Below are 18,748 nucleotides of genomic sequence, written 5' to 3'. Positions count from 1 at the left end.
TGGGAGGAACGTCCCAAAGGCACAGGTAAACGGAATGAGCAGATGGCTCAGACGTCACCTGCTGCCACGTCCTACTGCCGAGGGCCTGTAGCCAGTTGGGTTGGCTTCCTGGGGCTGCTGTACCGAGTGCCTCAAACGAGGTGACTCAAAACAACCAAGAGTCCTGTCTCACAGTTCTGGAGGGCCAAAGTCTGAAGTCAAGGTGCTGGTGGAGCCGTGTTCCCCTGAAACCCGTAGGAGGAGTCCTCCCTACCAGCTCCTGGTGGCTGCTGGTGATCCTTGGCATTCCTCGGCTTCTAGATGCATCCATCACTCCAATCTCTGTCTGTCGTCACATGATGATCTCACCTTGTGTGTCCGTGTGTCTTAAAAGGACACCGATTATATTGGATTAGAGGCCTACCTACTCGAGTATGACCTCATCTTAACTAACTACATCAGGAATGACCGTATTTCCAAATAAGGTCACATTCCGAAACACTGGTGGTTAGGACGTCCATATATCTTTGGGGGGCACACAATTCAGCCCACGGCCCCAGTGGACTGAGGAGAGAAGTCTGAGTCTGGTTTAAGGATAGCTCTGCAGGACCCGCCCCAGGGGAGGCCTCCAGCACTGCTGACCCCTGGGGGCCTCACCCCGCAGGCAGGACAATCCCAAGCAGCAGGCCTGGTAGCGCTCATCCACAGTGTGAGGCTAGATCCAGCCAAGCTTGGCTCCCTGGCCACCCGGCAACTCGGTAAACTCGCCAATACCCTGCAATAAAAATTTTTGGTTTCAACTAGCAAGAAGTGGGGCGCCTGGGTGGCTCAGCTGGTTAAGCGTCTGCCTTCGGCTCAGGTCATGATCCCAGGGTCCTGGGATCGAGCCCCGTGTCGGGCTCCCTGCTTCTCCCACTCCCTCTGCTGCTCCCCCGACTCATGCTCTCTCTCTCTGCTCTCTCTCTCAAATAAATAAATAAATAAAAATTTAAAAAAATATTTAAAAAACAAAAATAAAAAAATAAACTAGCAAGAAGGGGCAATGTTGGTGCCCACACAGAACATGACAGTACAAGTGTGATTAGAAAAAAGTAATAAAGGGCGCCTGGGTGGCTCAGTTGGTTAAGCGACTGCCTTCGGCTCAGGTCATGATCCTGGAGTCCCGGGATCGAGTCCCGCATCGGGCTCCCTGCTCGGCAGGGAGTCTGCTTCTCCCTCTGACCCTCCCCCCTCTCATGTGCTCTCTCTCTCTCAAATAAATAAATAAAATCTTTAAAAAAAAAAGAAAAAAGTAATAAAGAGGCCAAGAGCAAGCTTCCCAGGGGAGGTGAAGGGGTGTCATGGGGGAAGGCAAAGGGACGGCCCTCTGTGAGCTGGCTTGTGCCATGGCCCTCTTCTTCCGACCAAGCCCTCTATATGGAGGGAGCGAGGGGGGGCGGGAGAGAGGGAAAAACGCACCCTTAGAACAGGCCCGGTTCTCTGAGCCCCTGGGAAGCTGGGCGCCTGAGCTGTCACGCAGGGCACTGAAACCTAGTTGGAACATGGGATTAACAGGACCCTCTCCAGGCAACACTCGTCAAACACTGCACGCGCAGGAGATGGACAGATCGATGTGGTAGTTCCTGGAGCTCACTCAGTTTGCGGAGCCCCTTTTAAGAAAAAGAACACACCGGCCGGCGCCTGGGCGGCTCGGTTGGTTGGGCGACTGCCTTCGGCTCAGGTCATGATCCTGGAGTCCCGGGACTGAGTCCCGCATCGGGCTCCCTGCTTGGCAGGGAGTCTGCTTCTCCCTCTGACCCTCCTCCCTCTCATGCTCTCTGTCTCTCATTCTCTCTCTCTCAAATAAATAAATAAATAAAAATCTAAAAAGAAAAAAAACACACAATTATGAGTATAAAACGGCGGGCGTTGTGAGCTTCCTGGAATATGGCGGGGTCAGGGGCCGCCCTGGAAAGCAAAGAAGCACAGGGGGACACAGTGGGGAGGAGACCCTGCAGGCACAAGAGGGACCCACCAGCAGGGCTCTGGGCAGTGGGAGTCGCGCAGGGGGCGTCTGGGGACCCCGGACAAGGGAGAGGCCTTTGCGAAAGGAGCCAGGCTGGGGGCTGCAGAGAGGGCAGGATGGGGCCCAGAACGCAGGGCAGCACGGCCAGGAGGGGCTGGGCCAGGAAAGCCTGGGTCTGGGGCCCCGCGTCTGAGGGAGCCAGCTGGGTGAGCACAGGAGAAAATGAGTCTGGCAGGAATATCTTGAGTAAATTAAAGAGTACAGATGCGGTGAGGCTGGGAGAGGGACATTCCTGGCGGCGCAGTGGGGAGGAGGTGAGCGCAGGTAGAGGCAGCATAATGCGGGCTTTATGTCCCTTATATCCCAGAGGAGCTGGGCCTGGCAGTGGCCCCGAGGTTCTGGGCTGGAAAGAGACAGAAGAAGGGAATTTGACCTGAGGGGACTGGTGGGGGATCTGGGAATCTGCAGGAGGGGGGGGGGGCGTGGGGAGGGGGAGAAGAGTAGAGAGGAGGGAGGAGGGGGGAGCCAGTGGGCACAGGGTGTGCGGAGACTCAGGCCGCGAGAATGGGCTGTGGGGAAGGACGTGTGTCCTTCACAGTTGGAGAAAGGTCAGTAAGAAGTGGCCCAGAAGGGTGACCAAATAGCTCTTCTGATTAAAGGAAGGCGAGTGGCCAGCCCGGAGCGAACCGGCCAGGGGGCCTGTCTCTGAATCTAGTGACTCCAATTCCAGTAATAGGCCAGCCTATCCCAGCAGGAAGAACCCGGGAAGCATAGCCCTGTCCTTCCATTATACAGCTGGGGAGACTGAGGCCCGGAGCTGGAACCAGAACACAGCTTCTCTGGGCACCATCCCTGCCCCTGGTGTCAGGCTGCCCAGCAGGGCCCCCTGTACCCTGCCCCTGAGGCCCTGTGCCAAGAGGAAATGAGAACCCATACACACACAGCTCAGGGAGTGAGCAGAGCATCGCCCTCGGGAGGGGATGCTCCAGCCCCGTGGTCTCGAAAAATGGAGAAATCACTCCCCACAACGTTTTGCTTACTAAGGGTCTAATCGAAGATGTTTGAGATTTCAGTTGGCTTGCAGGTGCACAGCCCAAGTGTAGGGCTCTTCCATGAGAACCTGGCAGAGGGACGCTCTCCCTGTGAGTGGTCTCCCGTTACCCAGAGCCGCTGTGTTTCCTGCCCAGCTGGCACAAGGCATAGTTGGGTCCCCTGGGGTTTGTCCCAAACCTGAAGTCATCCCAGGGCAAAGAAGTCCTCCTCCTCCTGCTCCGGCTGCCCCACCTGACCATGGCCTGGATACCATTAGCTAATATATGTTTATAATGTGAATTGCTTTTTATGATTATGAAAATAATCCCTGCGCGTGAGAAACTGGGAAAATAGAGGAAAGGAAACGAAGACGGCAGAAATCACTCATAATCACACCTCTGAGCAATCACAGGAGATGTTTGGTGGTCTGGTTTTTTTCTAGGCATTTCTCAGTGTGTAAATGTAACTTTCAAAAGTGGTCATAACTGGGGTCACACCACCTGCTGTTTCATATGCTAGTTTTTTCTTGACTGAATATAATATTCTGTGGAATCTCCCACATCAATATACATTATCCAAAAGCAAAATTATGAATTCACTTTATTTAAGCCTAAATTTTTGGAGAGGTTAAGTTATCCAAGGTGCCCGACACACGGTAAATCCCCACTGCCAAAAAAAATACCTAAATAAAAATGCCACTTTGTCCCTGCATTCCAGAACTTCTGCCTCTTCTCTGGCCAGCCTCACGGTCTGACTTGGGCCAAGCAAGTCAGGCCCAAGAGGCTTGGAGGCATGACGGATAATGGAGAAGAGACCCTTCCAGAAGACAAGCCTGTTTTCTAGCATAGAGACGGGGTGAGACCTGGCTCTGCCCTGTTACGGTGCAGACACTGTTTGAAGTTTCATGTACATTATTCTCTCAAACTGTGTGACAATCTGTCAGATGGCACAATTGGGCAGATGGCCTATTTCCCCCCAGTGCCCCTCCCCCTTCTTTCTTAGCATAAAGACCCCGATTTTATCAGGACACATGGGTACTGGAATAAAAACTACATTCCTGGGCGCCTGGGTGGCTCAGTCGGTTAAGCGTCTGCCTTCGGCTCAGGTCATGATCCCGGGGTCCTGGGATCGAGCCCCACTCGGGTCCCTGCTCAGCGGGGAGCCTGCTTCTCCCTCTCCCGCTGCCTGCCACTCCCCCTGCTTATGCTCTCTCTCTCTGTCAAATAAATAAATAAAATCTTAAGAAAAAAAAACAAACTACATTGCTCAGAACTCCTGGTTGCTGGGTGGGACCATGTGACAAATTCTGTCTAAAGGCCTATAAGTTAATGTGTTGCGTGTGACTCCAAGAAGTGCCCTTTAAAGAGAGGCAGACAACCCCACTGTGCTCCTTACTCCTTTTTGCTCGCTGGAAATAAGACGTAATGGCTGGAGCTTGGCAGCAATATTGGGCCAGGAGGTGAGAGCTTCCTGCAAGAAAGAGGGGGACTGTATCCCTGTAGATTGTGAAATCACCCTATCAGCCCAAGACTGCTTACCTGTAGAACTTCACATGACAGAAAAATAAACTTTTATCTTGTTAAAAATAAATAAATAAAAAGGCCATGTCAGGACTTTCAGAGCCCTGGGCTCTTTCCATAGATAGCTCACTACTATTAGGGAAGATTGTTAACATTTATTGAGTGCCTACCACTTGCCAGCATATTATATGCCTTATTTAATTAAATTTAATGTAATTTAGCTTAATTTAATTTCCCCAACAACCTTACAGTGTTAGTATTATTATCCCATCCTATAGATGAAGAAACTAAGGCTCAAAGAGGCTGAGGAACTTGTCAAGTCACACAGCTAGTAAATGATAGAATGCGACTACCCAATTTCTGTCCTCCCCACTTTCCCTCCCTGCCTCCCAAACTCTTCTTGGTTCATTTGCTTGTGCTTCCAACAAGATGAGCGCCCACCTGAGAAAGTGAAGTTGCTAAAGGTAGCTTTGTCTTATTTTCTGCCAGGCTCATATTTGAGCTGAAGTTCCAGAAACCACGCCATTTCCCAGGGGTGCGAAGGAAAACTTAAATCAGGTTTTAATATCAGTAAATTATTTTCTTCACTTAAGGGGGAAAAAAAAAAAGCCCGTCGTCAGCTATAATAAATCCAACTCAATTACACTTATTATAGTGATGACTGTTCATGCCACTCTAATTGGCTTCTCTCGGCATTTTCATTAAGAACCTGCATCTTCAAAGGTTTATAACTCAGACACATCTTTACTTGGAGCTGAAATTTGGCGTTAACAGCCAGATGGGGAACCCAGGCGCCACAAGAAGGAAGAAAGCCCAGGCCCCACCCCCGGAGCCAACCCTCTGTGCCTCGGATGGTGTTAGCAGGTTCGTCTAGGGGACTGGTCACTGCACAGTTGTCTCCCCACGGACCTGAGTCTTGTTGGGACGGGTCCCTGGGCTTGTCGGATGGTAGTGGGGCCACAGCCTGGCTGAGGCCGGGCTCCAGCTGGGATTCTGGCAGCTCATTTCACTGGGAAACAACTCCCCAGGGGACCCCCCACAAGGGGTTGTGGGGTTTGGTGGAAGGAGGCCAGGATGAGAAATCAGACCTGGGTCATGGTCCTCCTTGCTGTCCCATGGTCTTGGGCAAGGTGCTTGGTCTTTTGAATGCCTCATCTTCAAAGCGGATAATAGTTACCATGAGGCTCAAATGAGCCGTGGAAAGCAGTTATGGAAAGTGCTAGAAAGATGTGAATCTCTGTTATGGCCCCCCAGGACACCAGCTGACTTCTCTCTTAAGTAGGAAGCTTGGACAGATTGGATTTCTGGACCAGTGAGACTCAGACTCAAGTCAGTTCTGCCTGCATGTGTCAGGCCAGCGAGAGTCACAGCGTGCCCCCCTCAGGTGGACGGGCTCAGGGGTGGCTGAGGGGCTCCTGTATGGCAGAGGGGAAGGGTGCTTTTCTTAGACGGCCCTGGGTTCCAATCCTGCCCGCTCCACTTACTCTCCAGGTGACTCTGGGCAAGTCACTCAGCTTCTCTGAGCCCCGGTTTCCACTAGTATAAAATGCAGGTAATAACTGTGCACGGTACAAGCCAGCACAGGTCGGCCCTCCACACAGCAGACCTATTGTTATTAGCAGTGGGTAAACTTGCATGATTCCAAGAAGCTGCTGAGTGGAGGGGAGCTGGTCAGCAGTCTTATCCCGCAACATTTCCCCAGCCCTGGTGTCTCCTCGTGGAGGAAAAATAAAAACTGTCCGGCTCAGGGGGACCAGGCCCATCCAAGGGTGGCTTCTGGGAAGCTCACCTGGAGACCGCTGCCTGGGGATCCCCCACTGGGACCCTCAGCTCTCACCTCTGCCGGCCCCACCTGCTGCGTTCCTGCTGCTCATCCCCAGCCAGCCTCGGATGACTTCCTGGAGCAAGACAGAGCCAGCCTTGATTCAAGGGGTGTGAAGGGACAGGGAGAAGGGGGTGGCCCCTGGTGGAAAGGCCAAGTAAATGTCTAGGAAGGGCTCCTTCATGTGGCCACGATGCAGGGTGGCTGTGGGAACAGGTAAGCTTGAACTCACTCTTGGCTCCCCCTCTGGCCCCATACCCCTGCCCTGGGGTGTCTCTCGGTGTGACTCTCTCTCCCACATGCTGGGTCCCAACCACCAGTAACTGTACTGTAGTATACGGAGTGTGGGCCCCGGGCTCAGCAGGCTGAATGCTAGCTCTACTCATTTGTTGGCTGGAGCAGCTTCCTGGGCCTCAGTTTCCTCATCTGCAAAACGGGGTAACAATGCATACCTGGCAGGGTTGTGGTCAGGTTTAAACGAGGCAGTGCACTCCAGGGGCTGTGCAGGGCCCAGCATGCAACAGGCTTTCAGCAAACAGGGTAGAAGCAACAAGTCTGGAGCCTCCCAGGACCCTGGTGACCGCCCAGTCCCACCCCATCATCTAACACACCCATGGTCCAGGCATCTGGGGTGAGGGCGGAACCCTACAGTTCTCCCCTTTGCACCCCTCCCACCAGGCCAGCTACACCTACCCCTCCTCATCAGGGCTCTCATCGTCACTTGCTTTGTGCAGCCAGCTCCTCATCAGTCTCTCTGCCTCCAACCTCTCTCTTTCCAGTCCTTCTATGGCCCACTGCCTAAACTGCCCTCCTGAAGTCTCTCTGTTCAGAAGTGCCCAATGGTACTACTGTATGATTCCAAGTACGTGACATTCTGGAAAAGGCACAACTATGGAGACAGTAAAAAGTTCAGGGGGTGCCGAGGGGAGGGATGAATGCAGCACAGAGGGGTTTTATGGAAGTGACTATTCTGTATGATGCTATCGTGGAGGATACACGACATCATACCGCCGCCCAGACCCCTAGAATGTACGACAGCAAGAGTGACTCTAACGTAAACTGTGCACTTCAGTTAATAATGCATCAGCATGAGTTCGTCAGTTGTGACAAACACACCACACCTACGCCCTGTATTAAGACTAGGAGAAATTGGTGGGAGGCGAGGGGGAATATGGGAACTGTAGTTTTGGCACACTGTTTTCTGTACACCAAAGACCACTCAAAAAAAAAAAACCCTATTACTTTTTTTTTTTTTTAAAGCCTCAGTTGTTCTAAACCTCTCGATTTCAACCCCTCCATTTGACACTGAGGGCCTCTAGGAATGGACTTCACCTCCCGGCACAAACACCCCCATGGGGCAGGGGTCTATCTGGAATCCCCAGAGCCCCGGGCCCCGGCTTGACCTTCAGGCCAGAGGCCAGCCTGTGTGGGATCAGAACAAATATAACTCAGCCGGGGCCCCGGTAGAGATGCACTGGGGCGTCCCCCTGCTCTGGGGGTCCTCACACCCACCCAGCAGCACCTCGGGCTAGTCTGAGCGGCTCGGCCTTCCCCTGCACCCCTGTGTGCGGTGATGGGCTGCAGTCTCGGGGTGCTGAGAGGCACTGCAGGGAGGGGCCATCGTCACGGCTGCTCTGGGGGTCCCATGTCCTCGAGGCCACTTGCTGCTGGAGACCCAAGGGCAGGAAGCCCGGGGCAGCGTGAGGACAGGGTGGCTGGTCACTGGGTCTATCCCATGCCACTAGTTCCAAATGCCCCGTTTGTGACTCCCTGGAGCCTCACGACGCCCCAGGAGATTTACTTCCCCGGTGTTTCAGACAGCTGAATAGTGGCCCCCGAAGGCCTGCGCATCCTAGTCCCCGAAGGGTGACTTATGTGGCCCACGGGGCCCTGTGGATGTGACCTGGCGGAGGCTCTGGAGAAGGGGGGAGGCCCCCAATGTGGCGCCGCGGTCCCTCCAGGGAGCAGAGGGAGTGCCAACAGCAGAGGAGGAGGGACAGGCCCAGACCAGCTTCTCCTGCCAAAGGGACCAGCCCTGAGGTCACCCTGGCTTCAGCCCCGAGACACTCACCTCAGATCTCTGGCCTCCAGAGCTGTAAGAATAAACTGGGTTATGAGCCACTAAGGCGGTAGTGATTTGTTACAGCAACAGGGAAGCTAATCCAAAGGCACTGCCTCGCCCGGGACCACACAGCCGCCCGGTGTGGTAGCACCAGGCCCGTCCGCCCGCGGGACCCTGGGTTAAGGGGCCTTGCCCTCTGCCACCCGCCCCGTAAGGCCCAGGGGCCACTACGGGCCAGAGGTGCACCACCCCTCCTGGGTGGGTTGGACTTGATGGGGTGGGCCACTGCGACGTAGTCCTGGCCACGGCCCCCCCGCCCCCCCGCCGGGGATCGGTCCCTTCCGGCTTGGCACCTGCGACCTTGACCTCGGAGCCAACACCTGCAGCTGCCTCTGGCCTCCTTCCCTCTGCTGGCCTCACACCCAGCCCCTCCTTCCTGATGCCAGCTGCCCCCCCCGCCCCTCCTCTCCTTTCCCCATCTCCCCTGCATGTTTGTGCCCTCTCCCCCTGCACTCTCCCTGCCTGCCAGCCTCTTCCCAGTCCATGTGCAGCCTCTGCCGGGCCTCGCTGCCCGCTTCCCACACCCCTGCCTCCTCATCCCTCGGCCCCTCCAGAACACTGACTCCCCACTGCTCGGGGGCCGAGGCCCACCGGCTCACTGGTGATTCATTTCTTCACTGGTTCTTCATTCGACAAACTTCAGTCAAACCCCCATGGGTGCCAGGCCGCATCTGGGCGCTGGGGATACATCATGAACAAGACAGAAAAATCCTTGCCTTGATCGGTTCCATTCCAGGGGACAGGCCCCCATAAAATACGAAGTGCTGCAGGGGGAGAGTGGGCAGAGCAGGGCAGGGGTGCTGGGGACTGCTGCGGGGGAGGGGCTGAACCAAGGTCTGAGGTGTGGGGGTGTGAGCCAAGTGCGTATGGGGGGCGGGGTGCCCGGGCAGAGGAGAGGCCGCAAGGGCACTGACTGGACATGCCCCAATCCCACATCAGCCTGCCCTGGCTCTCCCTACCTCAAAACAAATAGAAGATGAAAAAACAAGCAAAATCTTTCTTGATCCTACTCCACCCTACCCAATGTCTCGCTTTCCTCTCTCTTCCTAACTTCTCAGAAGACCCATCTAGGTTCTCAGTCCTCACCTCCCACCCTCCTACCCCCAACTCACCTCCGAACCCATGCACAAAGGGCCCTCTGACCAATGGTCAGGGCGCCTTAGGGGAAACCGCCCCCAACCACGCATTGCAGGGACTCATGAACATGGGAGATGGAGGACCCACCCAGGGGAAGGGATGCAGTCAGAGTAATCAGGGGGCTCGGGGGTGCTGCCAGGTTCTAGGCCCAGCTCTTGGGTCCCCGGCTGCAGGCCGGCCGCTGCTGGGGCATCGTGGACCCCAAGGGGAAATAGGCATAAGGTCCTTCTCCTCCACCTTCCAGGCCACATCAGCAGAGCCAGCCACAGCGAGTGTGGACGAGGCATTTTGCGGGGCCCCCCTCCAGCATCCCCAGAGCCCAGCAGGGGAGGGCGGTGTTGGGGCAGGGGGCTGACAGGTCCATCCCTGGCACTTTTCCCACCAATAGTACCGATAGTTAACATCTAAGAGCTGCCTGGGGAGGGCCAGCAGCACGCCAGACACACCCCCCCATGCTCTGTCTTGGGTCATCACCTGCTTCTCCCAGTTTGGCTCCTAAAATTTGGGGGTGGGGGGATCTTTTCCTCCCCCTTTCTCACCTCCGGTTCCTCCTATCCAGGTAATTGCAACAGCTTAGACTCAGGCTTCCTGCCTCTCTTCTGCCTCCACACTGTACAGGTGGCCTATCCACCTCACAAACCCATCACCGTGGACCCCTCTGGAACACCCCCTCAGCCCCACTGAGACAAAGCCCCTGTCCCTTCTCGGGGTGTGCACAGCTGCCTGATGGGGGGTGCCTATCCATCCCTCAGCCTCGGCTCTGGCCTCCCCCCAACAAGAACACTTTCTCCTGGCTGCACTTCTCCATCACTGTTCTTGACCTTGGACTTGGTTCAAGTAGCCCCTTGGTGCCAGGTTCTTCACCTCCTCTCCTTGCTTGGCTAACACCTATACAGCTTGTAAGACCTGGACTGGGTGTGGCCCTTCATCAGGGCCCGAGCTACCCGCCTCCCTTCCCGGGTGGTGCCAAGGTGTGCCCGAACAGGAAGCAGGGTGTGGGGCAGCCTTGACCGGGGCCTTGACTAGGGCAGGTACCTGTGGCTCTACACAGGAGGGGCCTAGGTGGACCTTGCTCTCCTCAGCTCTGCTAAGCACTCACTCTCAAACGCTCACTCACCAATGAGCTGGGTAACCCTGACAATCCTAAGACTGCTCATGCGTGTTCTGGCCTCCAGCCTCCCCTTCTCCAGCCCTCCCTTCTCTGGGCTCCCAGACGGCTCTTTCCAAACAATAGGAACCCCCACCTGATCCGGAAATTCTATGAGGAACTGATGTCAAAACTGAGATCTGAAGACTTTGTGGAAGTATCTACATAAGGCTGTGGCTGGGAGGTAAAATTTTAAGCAGAGTAGCATGAGCAAAGGTCCTGGGTCTGGGACATGTATGACACATAAGAGAAATAAAAAGAAAAATGTGGCGAGCACAGAAAAAGCCTGCTCCTTCCTTCCCAGAATATCCCTGCAGGGATGGATTTCTGCCTTTCCATACCCTCTCCCTGCGACTCACCCACCCCAGGAGGCCCTGTCTGTCACTCAACAGCCTCCTAGGACTGGAGACCAGAGACCTTTTGCCCATGTTGGGAATATGGAAACGGGAGGACATTGTTGTATATCTTCCCTTTTCTCCTTTATCTACCCAGAAGAGGAAGATAGCTACCGATGCCTATCAGACCTCACCTTCAAAGTACAGCAGGTGCGCCCTATCTGATGTTTATGTGAGCAGAGAAATGCTTGGATGTAACTTGCCAGAGGGATTGTGAAAAGGGAGGAAGCTCCTCTGGTTCCAGTATCACTGTCTACACCTCTTTCTGGCACTGAAAGGGCAAACCCTGATGGGTTTCGTCACCCAGCGGCCTGGCCTGGAAATGGCATGCTTTCTCTACCTTGACAACATCTGGACTCCCCCGCCTTCATCTGCATCCAAGCGGAAGCTTTTTCAAGGGCAGTCATCTCTCCCAGACATTTGGAGTATTTAAAAAAACAACCACAACTGTGATTAGGAGAGCTGTCCTCCAGCTAAGAAGCCCACTCTGGAAGCTCCCCTACACAGCAGGCTCTCAGCTCAGTGGATTGGCTTTGTGCTGCTTTGCTGGAAGGCGGGCAGTTGAGCACAGTGAGCTCCAAGACTGACAAGCCCTGGATTGCCTAACACAGTCTTGGTTGTCTTCAGAGCAGGACTGTGCTCAGTCCAAGGGGAGAACCAAGACTGGTTTATGTAGTCATGACAATCTGATTCCATTTGCCGGATACTTGGTTTCTTAGGGTTCCTCTTAGCTAGGGCTAGTCATGTGACCACATCTTGGACAGTGAGATGCACAGGGAGGGGTCTGCTGGGAAAGCTTTGGTTTTCCTGATAAAACAGGCAGATGGGATTCTTTCCTCTTTTCTTGCCTTAAAATGTCTAGAGTTATGGTGCTCATTTTTTAACAATGAGGTGACCAACATGAAGAAAAGTCAACACATATGAGGGGACATATAGAAAGAACCTGGACTGTTCCTCCACCCCACTGCATTCTTTTTTTTTTTTTAAGATTTTATTTATTTGCGAGAGAGAGAATGAGAGACAAAGAGCATGAGAGGGAGGAGGGTCAGAGGGAGAAGCAGACTCCCTGCTGAGCAGGGAGCCTGATGTGGGACTCGATCCCAGGACTCCAGGATCATGACCTGAGCCGAAGGCAGTCGCTTAACCAACTGAGCCATCCAGGCGCCCCCCCCACTGCATTCTTGAGCAGACAACTCAACATCCCCAATTGTCTACCCCTAGACTCCTATTATATAAGAAAAATAAGCCCCTATCTCTTAGGCCTCTACTATTTGTGGTTGAAAGCATTCCTACCTGATTCACCTTGTATGTCTAATACCCCTAAAATTCTCTAAAGTTGGTTCTGTAGCATTTATATTTCCAGAATCTTTAATAGGAGCAAGTACTGTGTCTGGTGCAGCAGAAAGAATGCCATCAGTTTCATTTCAAGGAGCCTTGTCTCTTTTCATAATTTTCTGAGATTTAGCACACTACCAGTAGATTCATCACTATGCTTAGAAGAGGAAAATTAACCTAGGATTCAAAATTCAAAACCCAGGACCCATGTAAGGTGGGGACACTACTGGAAGATCTTGAACCTATTATGCTAGAATTCTAAAGGGCCACGCACCCAGGATTAGTGTGAACCAGAAGTCCATCTTCCCTTCTTCCCCCACTGTAGACACTACAAAGAACAGTTTCTTGGCACTGAGGAGATCAGGGGAAAAGCTCAGCTCTGGGAAGTTATGACCACATATTAACCCTTGTGCAGACAGGTAGCCCAAATACACATTCCCTAAGGGGTCCAAAAAACTTCAAAAAGCAGGTGTACATTAAGGCAATTCTGGAGTGGAAGTGCTCCTAGTGCATGGCAGAAGCAAGCTCAGATCCTTTCTAGAAGAAGCCACATTCATCCCACCTTCAAAAAATTCCTGCTAAGTAATTTTTCAAGGACAGTAAGCACACTCGGTAAAATATAAAAAGCACAAAGGGAATTAAGGCAACAAGAGCAAGAACAAGCAGGAAAAACATAGATAGCTAGGCTGACCCCCAAATGCTCCATATTTTGGAATAATAGGAAGCAAACCATAAAGCTGTTTAGTATGTTAAAAGAAATAAAATACAAACTTAAAAATATCTGCAGGAAACAGAACTATAAAAAACTGACCTGCAGGGCGCCTGGGTGGCTCAGTTGGTTAAGCGACTGCCTTCGGCTCAGGTCATGATCCTGGAGTCCCAGGATCGAGTCCCGCATCGGGCTCCCTGCTCAGCAAGGAGTCTGGTTCTCCCTCTCCTGCTCCCCCCTCTTGTGCTCTCTCTCTCTCTCACTCTCTCTCTCAAATAAATAAATAAAATCTTAAAAAAAAAACTGACCTGCAGATTTTTTTTTTAAGAATCAAATAAATGTTTTTTTATAGAAATGAAAACTACAATAACTGGAATTTGAAATTCAGTAAATGGATTTAATAGATTAAATATAGATAAAGAGAGAATCAGTGAACTGGAATATGGGTCAGAAGGAAACATCAAATGATAGCACAGAGAAACCAAAAGATGAAAACCATGAAAAAGAGATTCAGGGATGGGCAGGAGAGAGTGAGAATGTCCAAATATATTCAGTTGCAATTCCAATTCCAAAAGGAAAATCAAGAGAGAATGGGGCCAGACTATTATTTGAAAAGATAATGTCTCAGAATTTTTCAGAACTGATGAGAGAGGTCAATCCATGGATTTAAGAAACCCAACAAATGCCAAGGATGAAAAATCAAAAGTGAAAAGGATGGTCAGACTCTGAGTACTCATCACAGCCCTTGTCTCTTACGGGCAGGGTAGACCAGTAACATGTCCCAAGGGCAGATGCTACTCAGCCCATCTTGGAACGCGGGGCTCCTGCAGGGGCATGAACAAAGCAAGTACAAGTGTGATAACCGTTTCTGCAAAGTCCATTCCTTCTCTCCTGGCCTAGGTCTGCAGAGGGCCATGATCAGAACGATAGCTGAGGTGCCAGTACATCCTGACCCTCCTTCTGTTTATTATGTACAGCACAAGAGAGACGGAGGCAAAGATGGAAACCCCATCCCGCCAAGGCTGGATTAATTTATTATCGAGAAGTCTAGCATAAATTCCTTGTTGACGTCACCTGGCTCTTTACCTTAGTCTCCATGCCCACCTTTGTAGCACCGTGCACTTAGGATTTGATAGCAAACACTCTGGGATCTCTTGTCTAGCAAAACTCTTGGAGAAAAGTTCAATCTTGCAAATTTTGGAATATCAAAGCTTACATCTCATTTTCAGGTGGAAAAACTGAGGCCAGAGAAGGTCAGGAATGCACGAGGGAGGTCTGAGGTAAGGTCAACCTGGGCCAGGGTCTCCTGATGCCCAGTTCATTTGCCGGCCCACTTCTTGAAGAACACAGAGGCAGGCTACTTCATTCTCAGGGATGGCATTCAACAGGTGGTCATGAAGCATGTAACAGAGTGTGTGAAAAAGAAGATTCCTAGAGCTCCCCAGGAGTGACATGGAAATATAGATATGGGCACCCCAACTCCAAACAGCCCAGTTACATAACTGCAACAGCAAATGGTGAATCATTGCCATGTAATGGAAAAATCAGATTGATCACTAGGAAAAGTAAAAGGATCACTGTGGTGAGTCACTGGGCCCACCCTCACATTGAGTCTCCGAAACACTACACCTACCGGTTGATTCAGAGTCTGGCCTTTGTCTTCCTTTCTTCCACATCAATGTTTCGATATTTCACAATGGAGCTTTGCAAGTGATGTGAATTTCTAAAGAAGGCTGGGCCAAAGCCCCACACGTCTCTGGACTGTTCTAATGGGTGGGCTCTACACACCTACACCCAGCAGAAATAACAGCTTAAAATGGAATAATAGCTAATATTATCGAGTGCTTACCGTGTTCTAAAAAGACACTTGGACTCCTGAAATTCCTTATACTAATTCATCCTCATTACAACTCTGTGAAATCAGTATTGTCCCCATTTCACAGATGAGAGAGCTGAGGCTAAGAAGGAGTAAGCACATGCCCAGAGTCTCACAATTAGCAGGAAATGACAGAGGCAAGACTCATCCCAGGAAAATCCTAAGGCCTACCCACTTTCTACCAGAATAGAAGACCTCCTCTAGGCTTTTGTGATTTAAAAGCAAGGCAGACACCCAGTTGGTGGTTGTCATTAGGGGGAAAGGGGAGAGAGAATGGAGAAGTCCCCACTCTCCTGGTGCCCACGGTGACTGTGCAATAGGTATGATCTCCCCCTTTATAGGAGATTGTAAGAGTTGAAGTGAAGTGGGACAAGAAAGGCAAGCACAGCTCTTGGAAGAGGCCTTTTTGTTCAATGGGGGGCAAGGCTTAAATTTCTCTGTTACTCCCTTGGCAGACCATGTGGAAAGTTCTAGAAGACAACCTTTTTACTCAACACTGATGAGGAGCACTGGCCCATACTGCGTAGTGGAAACTCACCCAGAATAACATTTTCCAAAGTAGCTGTTCACTTGATAGGCTGGGCGTGGATAATGCCTCTTCCACAGGAAGTTCCAGCTGAGCACATGTAAACACGCTGTTTTGATGGCCTGAAGAGTAATTCACTTATTTATATACGTTACTGGTGTGACCCACGTCCTCAGCCACTTCTCCTTTTAGTATTCAAATTAGTCAGCTGAGCCATTGCCCCAGAGCCTCAGGGACTCAGTTCTAAAGGGCCAGACCCTCTGCCTCCAGTTGCAGAGAAGCTGACTTGGTTTCCCTCTGCAGCAAAATCGCAGACTTGAAAGATCATTGTCACGCACAGGTCCATCTCGGTGCTCTTCCCCACCTCGGTCTCAAGGACATCCCAGCTGGCCTGGAGGCAGCTCCTCAGGGTAACTGTGAGGAGGAGTGGTCTCTGCCTGCATCGGCCCAGCTCTGGCTGCCCCTCGACTATCCCTCAGCTGTGGGTCAGACCAAGGATGCGTGTGCCCAGGCTCACCTGTGCCCTCCGGGTCCCAGCCCTTAGCACTTCAGAACCTCTGTCCCACGGGGGCAGCGGCCAGGCCAGCAGTGTGTGTGTTCCAGTCGGAGGCCCACGGAGAGCTCAACCAGCTCCTGCCCAGTCATACTCCGCAAAGTCCCTTTCCCCCTGGTGGGGCTTCGTCTCTCCCACCCTTGGAGGGTCTGATGATGCTGAACCTTACTGGCCTCACTCCACACACTTACAGAACTCAGTTCCAGGTGGACTGGAGACCTAATTGTGAAAGGAGAAACAACAAAGCCTCTAGAAGAGAAAATAGGAGTGCATCCTCATGGTCTTGGGATTAGCAAAGAGTTCTTAAACAAAACACAGAAAGCGCTAGCCATAAAGGGAAGAGACTAGAAAGTCAGACTTGACTAAAATTGAGAACTGCCGGTCGTCAGTGAGGATGCCATCACCATTAAGAGAGTGGAAAGGCCAGCCACAGAGTAGGAGTGACCTGCCTTACGTATTTCTGACACAGGACGTGTACTGGGAATATGTTTTTAAAAATTCTCATGAACCGCTGAAAATCAGACAAGCCAATAGAAAAATGGGCAAAGGACTTGAATAGGCTCTTTGACGAAATCCAACGGCCAGGAAGCAAAGGAAGCAAATGAAATTGCGTGCTCCTTCATCCGCCACCGGGGACGTGAGGTGAAACCACAGCGCAGAACAATGGTGCCACAGAAAAGACACACAGTGCCTGGTGGTGGCCGCAGTGCAGGGCGCTTGGGACTGTCCCCACTGCTGTGGGAGGTGAAAATGGGGGCAATTTTCTTCGAAAACGTGAAAAGGAAGGGGTCAAGGTGTCTACCTCTTTTCCTCCAGGAAGTGTCTCCCACTGTTTATGAATTTGCACACCTCCTCCATGGCCCTTGAACTCTGTGTTTCAAGGATTATGTCCAGGAAGGGGCTGTGACTCTTCCATGTATATAACTGTGCAGGCCGACTCTGGGGCCTCTGCCCAGAATGCAGGGCATGAGCTTTGCTTTTCCTGCTGGAGAAGCCTCTGGCAACCATGACATGACAGCTTCTCTCACCAAAGCAAACAAGTAAGCTTTGCCTCACATCCTGCGACTCTCTCTCTCTCTCTCTCTCTCTCTCTCTCTCTCGCTGTTTTTCTGATTATGCAAGATCTGCAGGCCCATTGTAGAACATTTAGAAAACACAGAAAAGAATAAGGAGAAAAGTCATCTGGATCCTATTGCCCAAACACAAAACAACTTCTCATTTTGGCATGTTTTCTTCAAGTCTTTCTTTACATGTATATTTCGTGAATACATTTTTTTAACAGCTTCTTTGAGGTATAATTTACACACAATGAAAGTCACCTGCTTCAAGTGCACAATTCAATACTTTCCAGTAAAGTTAGAGTTGTGCAACCACCATCACAACCCAGTTGTAGGACATTTGCCTCACCCTCGAAGGATCCCTCGTGCCCGTTTGCTCTCACTCCCCGTCCCCCCCCCCCACCCCCAGGCAGCCGCCATCTGATTGCGGTAAATTTGTCCTTTCCAGGCATTTCGTATAAATGGAATCATACAATATGCAGTCTTCCTCATCTGGTTTATTGCACTTACCATAATTTTTTTGAGGTGCATCCATGCTGTGGCATGAATCAGCAGTTTGTTCCTTTTTATTGTTGAGTATCACCCCATGTATGGAGATACTGCATTTTGTTTATTCATTTATCACTTGAAGAACATTTGGATTTTCTCTATTTTGGCCATTATGAGTACTGCTTCGGTGAAAATTTGTGTACAACCTTTTGTCCGGCCCTCTCTTTTCATTTCTCCTGGGTATGTGCTCATGGCGGAAATCCTGGGGTATATGGTAAATGTCCATGTAACTTTTTAAGAAACGAACAAACTGTTTTTTGAGGTGGCTGTCCCATTTCATATTCCCGGCAACCATGGAGACTCGTATTACTGCAAGTTTTTAAAATTATACCCACTCTGGTCAGTGTGAAGTGGTTTTAATTTGCATTTCCCTAATGACTAATGAGCCATTTGTGTACCCTTTTTGGTGAAGTGTCTTTTCAAATATTTTGCCTATTTTAAAATCGGGTTGTTTTGTCTTTTTATTGAGTTGCAAGAGTTCTTTATATATTCTGGATACATGTTCTTTGTCAGATATATGATTGACAAATATTTCTCCCAGTCTGTGGCTTGTCTTTTCATTTTCTTAGTGGTGGCTATTAAAGGACAAACTTTTTTTTTTCTTTTACTATTTGTGTTTTTTGGTGTTGTATCTAAGAACTGTTTGCCCAGCCCAAGATCTCAAAAGTTTTATCCTATGTTTATCCCTAAAAATTTTATAGCTTAAGCTCTTATGTTTATGTCTAGGATTTATTTTGAGTTAATTTCTGTCTATGGTGTGAATTAAGGGTCTAAGTTCATCTTTTGGCACGTGGGTATGTAATTATTCCAGTGCCATTTGTTGAAAAACCATTCTTTTCCACCCTTGAATTCCTTCGGCATCTTTGTTGAAAATCAATTGGCCACAGTGTAAGAGTTTATTTTTGGGCTCCTGATTCTGTTCCCTTGATCTGTATGTGTGTGTGTGTGTGTGTGTTTGTGTGTGTCTTAAGTCAGTACTATAC

The sequence above is a fragment of the Neomonachus schauinslandi genome, chromosome 10, assembly GCF_002201575.2.
Source record: "Neomonachus schauinslandi chromosome 10, ASM220157v2, whole genome shotgun sequence".
In the NCBI taxonomy this organism is placed as follows: Eukaryota; Metazoa; Chordata; class Mammalia; order Carnivora; family Phocidae; genus Neomonachus; species Neomonachus schauinslandi.
This window is presented reverse-complemented; position numbering follows the sequence as displayed.